We start from the raw sequence: 10,259 nt of genomic DNA, 5'->3' as shown, positions 1-10,259 counted from the left end.
TTGCGCTCACCAGAAAGATAGAGAGAGACAGACAGAAAGTGAGAAATCACCCCCCAGGGAGGATAGCCACGCCGCAATCCTTTCTCCTCCATTCTTCCTCTTGGGATCTTGGGCACGCACGCACACACACCCAGCATGAGTTTTAAGCCACCCGGTCTGGGACTCGAACTGCAGTCAACTACATGGGAGTCCAGCGATATAGCCATTACACTAGCTGCTGGTCCTCCGTTAGTTGTTTTATAAAGTGTTGACAGAATTAGCCATCTCTGTAGAAATAACAATTAATGTGACTTGTTTCTAAGCATAAATATGAGTCAGTGACCCAGAGAAAGACAAGCATGTTTCTTCGGATGCTGAGATACAGTGGTCCCTTTTATATAGTTTGAAGGACAGGAGAGCTGTCAATCAGCATAACGAGTCTTTAACCTTGGTCCTCCCCCCCACAAGCTGGGACATCTGGAAGAGAAAACTTGTAGGTTATAGGTGAGTTTGAAACTCTTAGATTAATAATTTGTTAAAGAAAATCACAAATCTTTGTTACTGAAATGAATCAGCAAAAGATTTTAAAAGGCTTACTATGCATCATGAAAACACTATGCCTGGGACAGGATGCAGCATCCCACTATCAATGGTCTGTTAATGTCTGTGGGTGTGACTTTCTCAGGCCCCTTGGGAAACAACTTTGGAATAGGAAAAAGTCAGAATTTTGTCCTCAAAAGTATGAGGCAGGGAACTAGCAGTTAGCGTAATGGCTATGTCCCTGGATTCCCAGGGAGTTGACCGCGGTTCGCCTCCCGGACCCGGTGGCTTAAAACTCACGCTGGGCGTGTGTGCGGGCGTGCCCAAGATCCCGAGAGGAGAATGGAGAAGAGATTGCAGCATGACCATCCCCTCTGAGGGGTGATTTCTCGCTTTCTGTCTCTATGTCTCTGTCTATCTGGCGAGCGCATGCGCCCTATAGCGAAAAAACCTCTCCAAAAAAAAAAAAAGAATGAGGCAGGGAACAAGCAGTTAGTGTAATGGCTATGTCCCTGGATTCCCAGGGAGTTGACCGCGGTTCGCCTCCCGGACCCGGTGGCTTAAAACTCACGCTGGGCGTGTGTGCGGGCGTGCCCAAGATCCCGAGAGGAGAATGGAGAAGAGATTGCAGCATGACCATCCCCTCTGAGGGGTGATTTCTCGCTTTCTGTCTCTATGTCTCTGTCTATCTGGCGAGCGCATGCGCCCTATAGCGAAAAAACCTCTCCAAAAAAAAAAAAATTATGAGACACAAATTGGACTTCAGGTTTTTGAGCATGAGTGTCAAATTTTTTTTAGCACAACTTGTTTTAAAATCTCCCATTCTGAAGGAACTAGCAGGTGCTATGGCAGTTAAAGCACTGTACTTTCACATGTCCTACCATGGTTCGAGTCCCAGACTCAGTGGCTTGAAACTCATGCCAAGCACTATGCTGGTTTTGTCCCCAAACCCTGAGAAGAGAAGAAGGGATTGTAATGTGACCATCCTCCCTGGGAGGTGCTTTCTCACTTTCTTTCCCTCTGTATCTCTCTGTCTCTCTGCAGAGAGAGCACACACCCTATGGCAAAAATCTAAACAAAATAACTACCCTTTTTTCATTGAACTTCATCTCTTGGTCAAAATCAGTAGACTTCATTTGCCTGAGTCTGCTTCTGGACTCTCTAGTCTATAACATTGATGTATGTGTCTGTTTTCTCACCAGTACTAAACTTTCTCGATTACTATTGTTTAATCATAGCCAGTCTTGAAGTCAGGTAGTATAAGTTATCATCTTTGTTTTTCCTTTTAAAAATTGGTTTGACTAGTCTATTTCCTATTTCTATATAAGTTTTAGAACTGTATTCTCAATGTATACCAAAAAAATCTTTCTAGGATTTTGATTGAAACTTTATTGACTCAATAGATCAATTTGGAGAGAATTTGACACATTAACAATATTTAATGCTTCCAGCCCATAAACTTGGTATAATACTCTTTTAACCCTCTTTTAAGGGTAAAGAAACTTTTCAAGGAAAATTCCTGGCAGACTTCTTTCATGTTTCCTGAACCTGAATGGGTCACTACATCGTAAGCCAATCATTGGCCAAAAGGATAGGGTCTTAGACCAGAGATTTTGAAACTTTGACTCATGATCCATTTGTGAGTTGGGAAATTGAATGAAATAAGTGGCTGGCCAGTGGGGTGGTGGTTAAGGTGGCTGGATCCTGCATGGCCAAATGCATGGTGTGAATCCTGGAGCTGGTGGCTTGAGAAACACAGGAGTGTATGTGGTGTGTGCCCAAGATTCTGAAAAGAGGGAAACGTGAATGAGAAGGAATTGTAGCATAACAATGCCCTTGGGGTGCTTTTTTGCTCTCTTCCTCAACCCCCACTCTCATCTCTTCCACAAATACATACACACTCCGATAAATAAAAAACTCAATAAGTCAAAATTGTCATTAGAAAATGAAATAGAATGGAAGAAACATGCTAGAGAATAGTGCACATTGTAAAGGCAGGTATTGTTTTTTAAGCTTTTTTTTCAGTTCTCGATAAAACTGATAAAGAATACAAATGTGTGTGCCGTGGTAGTTAAGACATTGGACTCTCACATGGTGGACCACTGTTTGAGTCCTGGACCTGGCAGCTTGCTTTCTCACTTTCCCTCTGTCTCTCTTTGTCTCTCTCTGGTCAAATTAAAATAAATAAATAAATTAATTAATAAATTTTAAGAGATTTTTGCCACAGGGCATGTGTACGTGCCAGAGAGAGAGAGACAGAGGCACTCAGAGAGAAAGTGAGAAATCACTCCCCAAGTGATTGGCCATATCACAATCCCTTCTCATCCATTCTTCTTCTGGGCTCTTGGGCAATGTATGCACATGAACCCAGCATGATTGTTAAGTCACTGGGTCTGGGACTCGAACTGTGGATGGCCATGGTGAAATCTGGCAACCTAACTACTACACCATCTGCTGGCCTCCAAATAAATAATTCTTTAAAAAGAAAATGCATGTGTGCACTGGTTTGCTATGTGAAGTTTATTTCTTACTTTGAGTCAAATCCTAAAGGGTTTGTGATCCTAGATAATTCTAAGTTGGAAATAAGTTCATCCTCTGCAGTGAATTCTTATAAGTTTTATGTTGCCTCTGTTTTGAATATAAGTTGGACTTTTTTTTTTTTTGCCAGAGGGTATCTGTACTTGCAGGAAAGAAAGAGAGAGAGAGAAAGGTACTCCCTATGGGCAATGGTCATGCTGCAATCCCTTCTTCTCTATTTCTCCTTCTTTCAAAATTTTAGGCATGTGAACACACATGCCTGGTGTGTTTCTCAAGCTGCCAGGTTCAGCACTTGAACCACGCAGTCGGCCATGTGGGATCTAGCTGCCTTAACCACCATGCCATGGGCTGGTCCAATGGACTTTTTTTTATATCAGAACTGGGCTCAGTTGCCCTTGACTGTTTCTAGTTCTCTACCTCCTCCCAGTTCCTTGAGGGGGCCTATCCATATAGCTGCCTTATAGGACTGCCTTCCTGTGCCCACCTCTGTATGAGACAGCTAGAAACAGCCTGCCTGACTCACCCCACTGACCTTTGCACTCCATGTAGCCTGCCCAGATCCACTGCAATGACCACTCAATCACAGAGTGACTCCATGGAACTTGTGCCTGCTTGCTGTAAATCCACCAAATAGCACTGCCACGAAAAACCTAGATGGGTAATATCCTGAGCTCCAGTAAAGGCTTTGGATCACACCTCTTTCTCTTTCTTTTGCTCCCCAGTCACTGGCTGAGAGTACGTGTCCCCGATGGTTCCCATCCTGTTGGCCTCATGAACACGTCGCTTCTCTCTAATTCGCTGCTGTGGTTACTTCAGGTGTTTGTGGTGTTGCCTCCTCTGTGTCTCACCTAAACGAGGCCACTGACTCTAACTTCTTCCTTGGTCAAAGCTGTCCTATAGAATCTTGGTGGAATAAATTAGATACAGGTTAGACAAGAACCATCTGCAAGTCTAAATAAGTTTCCTCTGAGAGAGACAGCTGGACCCAGATCTGATACTCAGGCATTAAGCTCTCCATGGAATATAGACATATACCAGAAAGGGCGCATTGTACACACCCGTGACCACCTCCCTGGAGCCCATCAGGGCAAGGCTGGAGTTAGAACCACTCTTAACAGGTCCTAATTAGTAGAAAATACAATACCCTCTGGTGGGTAGAGCTTACCTGAGCAAAATACGTCTGTTAGAGAAAGAGGAATAGGGCTGGTCCGTGGCATGGTTGTTAAGGAAACTGGATCCCACAAGGCCAACTGCATGATTCAAGTCCAGGAGCCAGAAGCTTGAAAAGCATGCTGGGGAAGTGTGCATGCTTACATAAAATTCCCCAAAGGAGGGAGAAGTGGAGAAGGAATTGCAACATGACCATCTCCATGGGAGGTACTTTCTCTCTTTCTCTCTCTCTGTGAGTACACATGCCTTCTGGCCAATTAAAAAAAAAAAAAAAAAGATCCTGAATACTCAAGGATCAGAACTTACTATATCTTTTTTCTTTCAAGGTTAATGCTTTCTTTCTTTCTTTTTTTTTTAATCTCTTTAAGTAATTATTTATTTAATTTAATTTATTTATTATTATTCTTCAATTTGATGAGAGGAAGAAAGACATTGAGAGAGAAAAGAAAGAGAGAAAGCAAGTTGTCAGGTCTAGGACTTGAACCATGGTCAGCCATGCAGGAGTCTAGTGCTTTAACTACCATGTCATCTGCTGGCCCAATCCTTTCTTTCTATACTTTGAAAGTCCAGTTGATGAAAATGTTTGCCCAAGTTGAAGAATCAGATTTTCATGCAGCATTTTTTTATTGCTGTCAAATTAGGAAAAACTAAAATAAAAAAGAAAAACTACTGGTTCTCTTCTGGAACTATGTGGTGAAAATAGGGACAGTGATAGTAACTTCTAGGCTTCAAGAAAAAGAAATTAGCTCTATATTTTGGGTAGATATTAAGAGGCAATTAATCTGCCAAAACAGAGAATGTATTTATCAGAGCAATATCACCTCACTGACACCATCTAAATACTAAAAGATATTACACTAGGTTCCTGCTAGTCAGTTATGTAAACCATAAGCCAAAGGTTATGAATGTGTCATAGGTAGGTGGATTCTGGAAATCAAAACATTTGAAGATAAGAATGGAATGTATTGTCAAATCTTTTCTTGGCACTTGCCCTGTTATACCAATTTCTTAAATCTCCAAAACAGATTATAGGCTCAGCAACCCCTTCTCCTCCATTTTTCCTCTCAATATTTTGGGCATGCATGTACACATGCCTAGCATATTTCTCAAGCCACCAGATCCAGGACTTGATCAGCACAGTCAGCTATGTGAGATCCAGTTGCCTCAACCACCATGCCACTGGCTGACCTGACAGAAAATTTAGCAACAAAACTGCATTGCAAAAACCTCTCAATAAAATATAGAGGTAAATATTTTAATTTCCTCAATTCAGAGAGGCTGATATCTGGTATTGTGTGATGTTCGGCCTCGGGTTCGTTTTAGTACCAGAATGTCCTGAATGATTAACCTCACAGCTTCCCCAGAGATGGGAGTAGACTGGATTCTATGAGAGGATTCCTCAGATGGAGGCAGTAGCAAACCTGTTTCTAATTTAGTCAGAGGTTTCTGCAACAAAAGCTCCTTTTTCCTTGGTTGCTTTCTTTACTGGAAAATTCATGGAACTCACACAACCACCCTATTGACCTGTATATATGTAGCATAACTTTCAGGTAGGTTCTTTGCATCACACCTGGTTATGAGGAGCCAGTTACTTTTTTTTTTCCTCCTTTTTAGCTGAAGATCAGATTACTCACTTGGTAAATATAAAGGCATGTTTGTTTCATCTCCACACTGAAGAAGTTTAAAGAGGTAGGGAGTGAGGATAACCCCTTCCCCAGTAACAACCAACACTCAGATCTATTTTTTACTTGGAATAAAAATCCCCTTTTTCTCCTTCCAGATTAATTTCTATGCCAGGTAACTTTTGGAAATTTATAAATAAACATTGACTTAAATGTTAGGTCATGCCACAATTTACTAGAAACTGGGAAATTCCACTTTTGATAGAATGCTAACTAAGCATGGATGTTAACTAAGCATTTGCTAGGTTTCACAGTACATTGAAGATGCTTATTATCTCAAATGTCTTAAAACACTGCATGAAAACATTATTAATGTGTACAGTACCTCTCTTCCGGATTGTCCTATGTGCTTGAAACTTGAATAAGTTTCCATTACGCCAGTTAATTTTTGTAGTTTCTTCTTTCTGGTCAACGTGAACACCTTCTAATCCTCCACATCACTTTGCTTTTCTATCTGAGTGGGAAGTCTGAAGTATGACCTCAGCATACCTTGGGCTCAGTGTTTTCGTTTTGTTTTGTTTTTTGAGGTTTTTGCTATAGAGCGCATGTGCTTGCCAGAGAGAGACAGAGAGAAAGTGAGAAACCCTCTCCTCCTGCCAATGTGACTGAGCAAAAAGGGTATGGGCTAAGGGGACTGAGTGAGGAAACCTAGCGAAGCCTGTCTGTTTAGCTTCTTCTTGGCCTCTCCGCACAGCATTCTCTTCTGCCAGGAATGGGACAGGACCCTCAGGAATGAGGATTCTATTATCTAAAATCAGTCATGTTAGGTCAGAGAATTTCTTTATGGTCTGCCCTTACACACACACACACACACACACACACACACACACACATGCACACACAGGGGAAGTAGAGTTATATTTTTAGGTTTTACAGCTGGTCTTACAGAAAGGGGTTCTGATTTATATGGCCTATGTTGGAGAATAGGAATTCTAGTTTCTGTGGCTTGTCTTAGGGGACAATGAGGGGTGACAGATGGGAGGATAGATTGTCACAGAAAAACTCTGCTTCTGAGGCCTTCACTTTGGGGTATCATCTTCTGAGCCCCAATACTTGATACATAGTAGAGTTTTTTTAAAAAACATTATTCATTTATTTTTAATTTTATATGTTATTATTTTTTAATTTGACCAGAGAGAGAGAGAGGGAGAGAAAGGGAAAGTAAGAAAGCAAACTGCCAGGTCTGGGACTCGAACTCTAGTCGGCCATGTGGGAGTCTGACATCTTAACCACCATGCCACCTGCCAGGCGCTATGTATTAGATTTTAATTTTCTTTTTTTAACTGCCAGAGGGCACTTGTCACAGGCAGAGATAGGGAGAGGAAAAAAGCACCCTCCATGGTGTGTGGTAACCACTCAGTCCCTTCTCCTTCATCTCTCCCTCCTTTTTGGAATTTTGGGCACTGATGCACATATGCTTGGCATGATTTTTAAGTTGGGAGTCAAACTGTAGTCCAGCCATGTGGGTCCAGCTCCCTTAACCACTAGGCCACATGGCCAGCCCTAGATTCTAAATAAATAACAGCTAGAATGGCCATGATAATGTGAGTTTAGTGAGCCTCAAGTCTTTCAGCAGTGAAACCTTATCATGCTCAATGCTCAGGTGCTGCTGCTTTCTGCGAAACAGACCTTTCCTAGACAAGGAAATCTAAATCTTTCACAGTGATTGTGCTGTTAATGACTCCTAGCACAACTGTGTGGAAGAGTTTTATCAGTTTTTGGACAATTTCTCTCTCTCTCTTTTTCTTTTTTGCCACGGAGCCCATGCACTCACCAGAGATAGAGACAGAGAAAGAGGGAAGAGAGAGAGAAAGCATCTCCAGTAGGGTGTGGTCATACTGCAATTCCTTTCCTCCATTCCTCTTGCCCATCAGGATTTTGGACATGCACACACGTGTCTGGCTTGTTTTTTTTAGGTTCTCAGGGCCAGAACTTGAACCGTGATCAGCCATGTGGGATCTGGTTCTCTATACATAGAGCTTAATCACTGTGCTGGGTGTGGTGGCTTGAAAAACACCCCCGGCAGGGACCAGCACGTGGCATGTGGTTAAGGTATTGGACACTCCCACATGGCCAAACATTTGAGTTCTGGACCTGGTTGCTCACTTTCTCTCTCTCTCTCTTTCTCTCTCTTGCTCTGTCTGGTCAAATTAAAACTAAATGAATGAATGAATAAAAGTAAATGAATAATTCTTAAAAAAAAGAAAGGTAGAAAAATACCCCTGGCATACGTGTGTTGTGTGTGTGCCCCAAATCTCAATGGGATGGAGAAATGGAGAAGAGGGGGTTGTATCATGACCACGTTCTATTGGGGAGTGCTTTCTTCCTCTCCATCGTTATCTCTCTATCTCTGTCAAGTGATTGTCTTCTGTGACAAAAAAAAAAGTATATTTCGATATGTGATATGATATGATCTACTAACTCTAAGTGCTGAAATCCTTTATAAAAGGAGAACAGAGAAAGACTACATGTGTAATTGTCTCTCTTTTTTTTTTTTTTTTTTGAGAGGTTTTTGCTATAGGGCGTGTGAGCTTGCCAGACAGAGGAGAGAGAGAGACAGAGAGAGAGAAAGCGAGAAATCACCCCCCAGGGGGGATGGCCACGCTGCAATCCCTTCTCCTCCATTCTCCTCTCAGGATCTTGGGCATGCATGCACATGCGCCCGGCGTGAGTTTAAGCCACCGGGTCCGGGACTCGAACCGTGGTTGACTACGTGGGAGTCCAGCGACATAGCCATTACGCTAACTGCTGGTCCCTGTGTAATTGTCTCTTTACACTTAATTTTACCCTGTTTGCCTCCATGTCTCACCCTATCTCAGCTGGTGGCAACATAATTCCCCCAGTAACTCAATTTCAGACCCTTGAATCATCCTGGACTCCTGTCTTTCTCTCTTATTCCATGTCCAGCTCCCTAACAGGTCTTCCTAGCTGTGCCTTTAAAATTCATCCCAAGTCACACTCACGCTCATCCACCTTGTCCAGTCCCTGCCCTGTGATCTAAGCAGGCTTCTCTCTTGTGGTTTTATCTCTGTTCCCAAGCTGTCCTTCCACAGTCAGTCCTCTACATGCAGCCAGAGTGACTCTTTAAAATGTTAGTCAGATTCCACCACTGCCTTGCTTAAAACTGTATTCAGAATAAAATTCAAACCCTGCCACCTCCCCTAAGGCTCTGCTACTTCATTTGGTCCACATGGCCGCTCCTAGTTCAGCTCTTCCCACGAAACCTCTTGCTCACCTTTTGTAGCTATTCTGGTCTGCTTGCTGTCATCAACACACCAAGCTCATTCAGGGCTCCAGATATCTGCACTCTCTTCTTGGAAACCTCTCCCCAAAGCCTCTATCTCGTATCTTCGTTTAGTTCACCTCATTTGGGTTCTTACTGTGGACAGAAATTTGACTGCTTTTTCCTCTTTTTTCCAAAGACCTCTCCAGAGGGCCTAGTGGGACTAACGCCCACAGATGCTGATAGATCCTTCTGGCCCATTAGTAACTGGATTCTTCCTATCACTGTTACAGTCCATTCCTTTCTGATCTCAGCAACCTTCCTTTTCCAATCACCACCCTAAAAACTGTAAGCCCACCTATAACTTAACAAGCCCCTGCTTCCACATGTCCTGCCTTTTTTGGGACAGACTAATAGAAAAACTTTTCATTAAATTCCAAACTCTGTCTCTTGTTCTCAAAAATCAAATAAAAGGAATCCCTGTACCCAATCACCCCAAAATAAAGTCATATTTTGCCTCCTTTACAAACCTAGGTCACTTATATTCTGCTTAGAAATAAACTATATTAATTATTTATGAATTTTTTAGAGTTGTTTATTTTCTGTTGACAATATTCAACTATTAACTTCTTTTTATTAAAAAAAAAAATTATTTGGGGGCCAGCAGTTCGTGTAATGGCTATGTCGCTGGACTCCCATGCGGTCGACTGTAGTTCAAGTCCCAGACCTGGTAGTTTAAACTCACGCCAGGCACATGTGCGTGTGTGCCCAAGATCCCAAGAGAAGAATGGAGAAGACGGGATTGTGGTGTGACCACCCCCTCAGGGGGGGTGATTTCTCACTTTCTGTCGTTCTGTCTTTCTCTGTCTTTCTGGTGAGCACACGTGCCCTATAGCAAAAACCTCTCCAAAAATTAAAAAAAAAAAAGAATTATTTACTTAATTTTATGTATTGTTATTATTTTTTTTGGTGTAAACATTTTTTAATTTTTATTATCATCATAATCTTCTTTATATTACATTGGATTACATGTAACTTTACAGTGTATTACATTGCTTTTTCAAAAGGGAATGCCATGCATGTCAGTCAATACAGAGACATTAATCTCCCCACTTCATCATTCAATA

This window comes from Tupaia chinensis, unplaced genomic scaffold (genome assembly GCF_000334495.1).
Source record: "Tupaia chinensis unplaced genomic scaffold, TupChi_1.0 Scaffold000147_1, whole genome shotgun sequence".
Taxonomy (NCBI): Eukaryota; Metazoa; Chordata; class Mammalia; order Scandentia; family Tupaiidae; genus Tupaia; species Tupaia belangeri.
Note: the sequence above shows the minus strand (reverse complement) of the source record.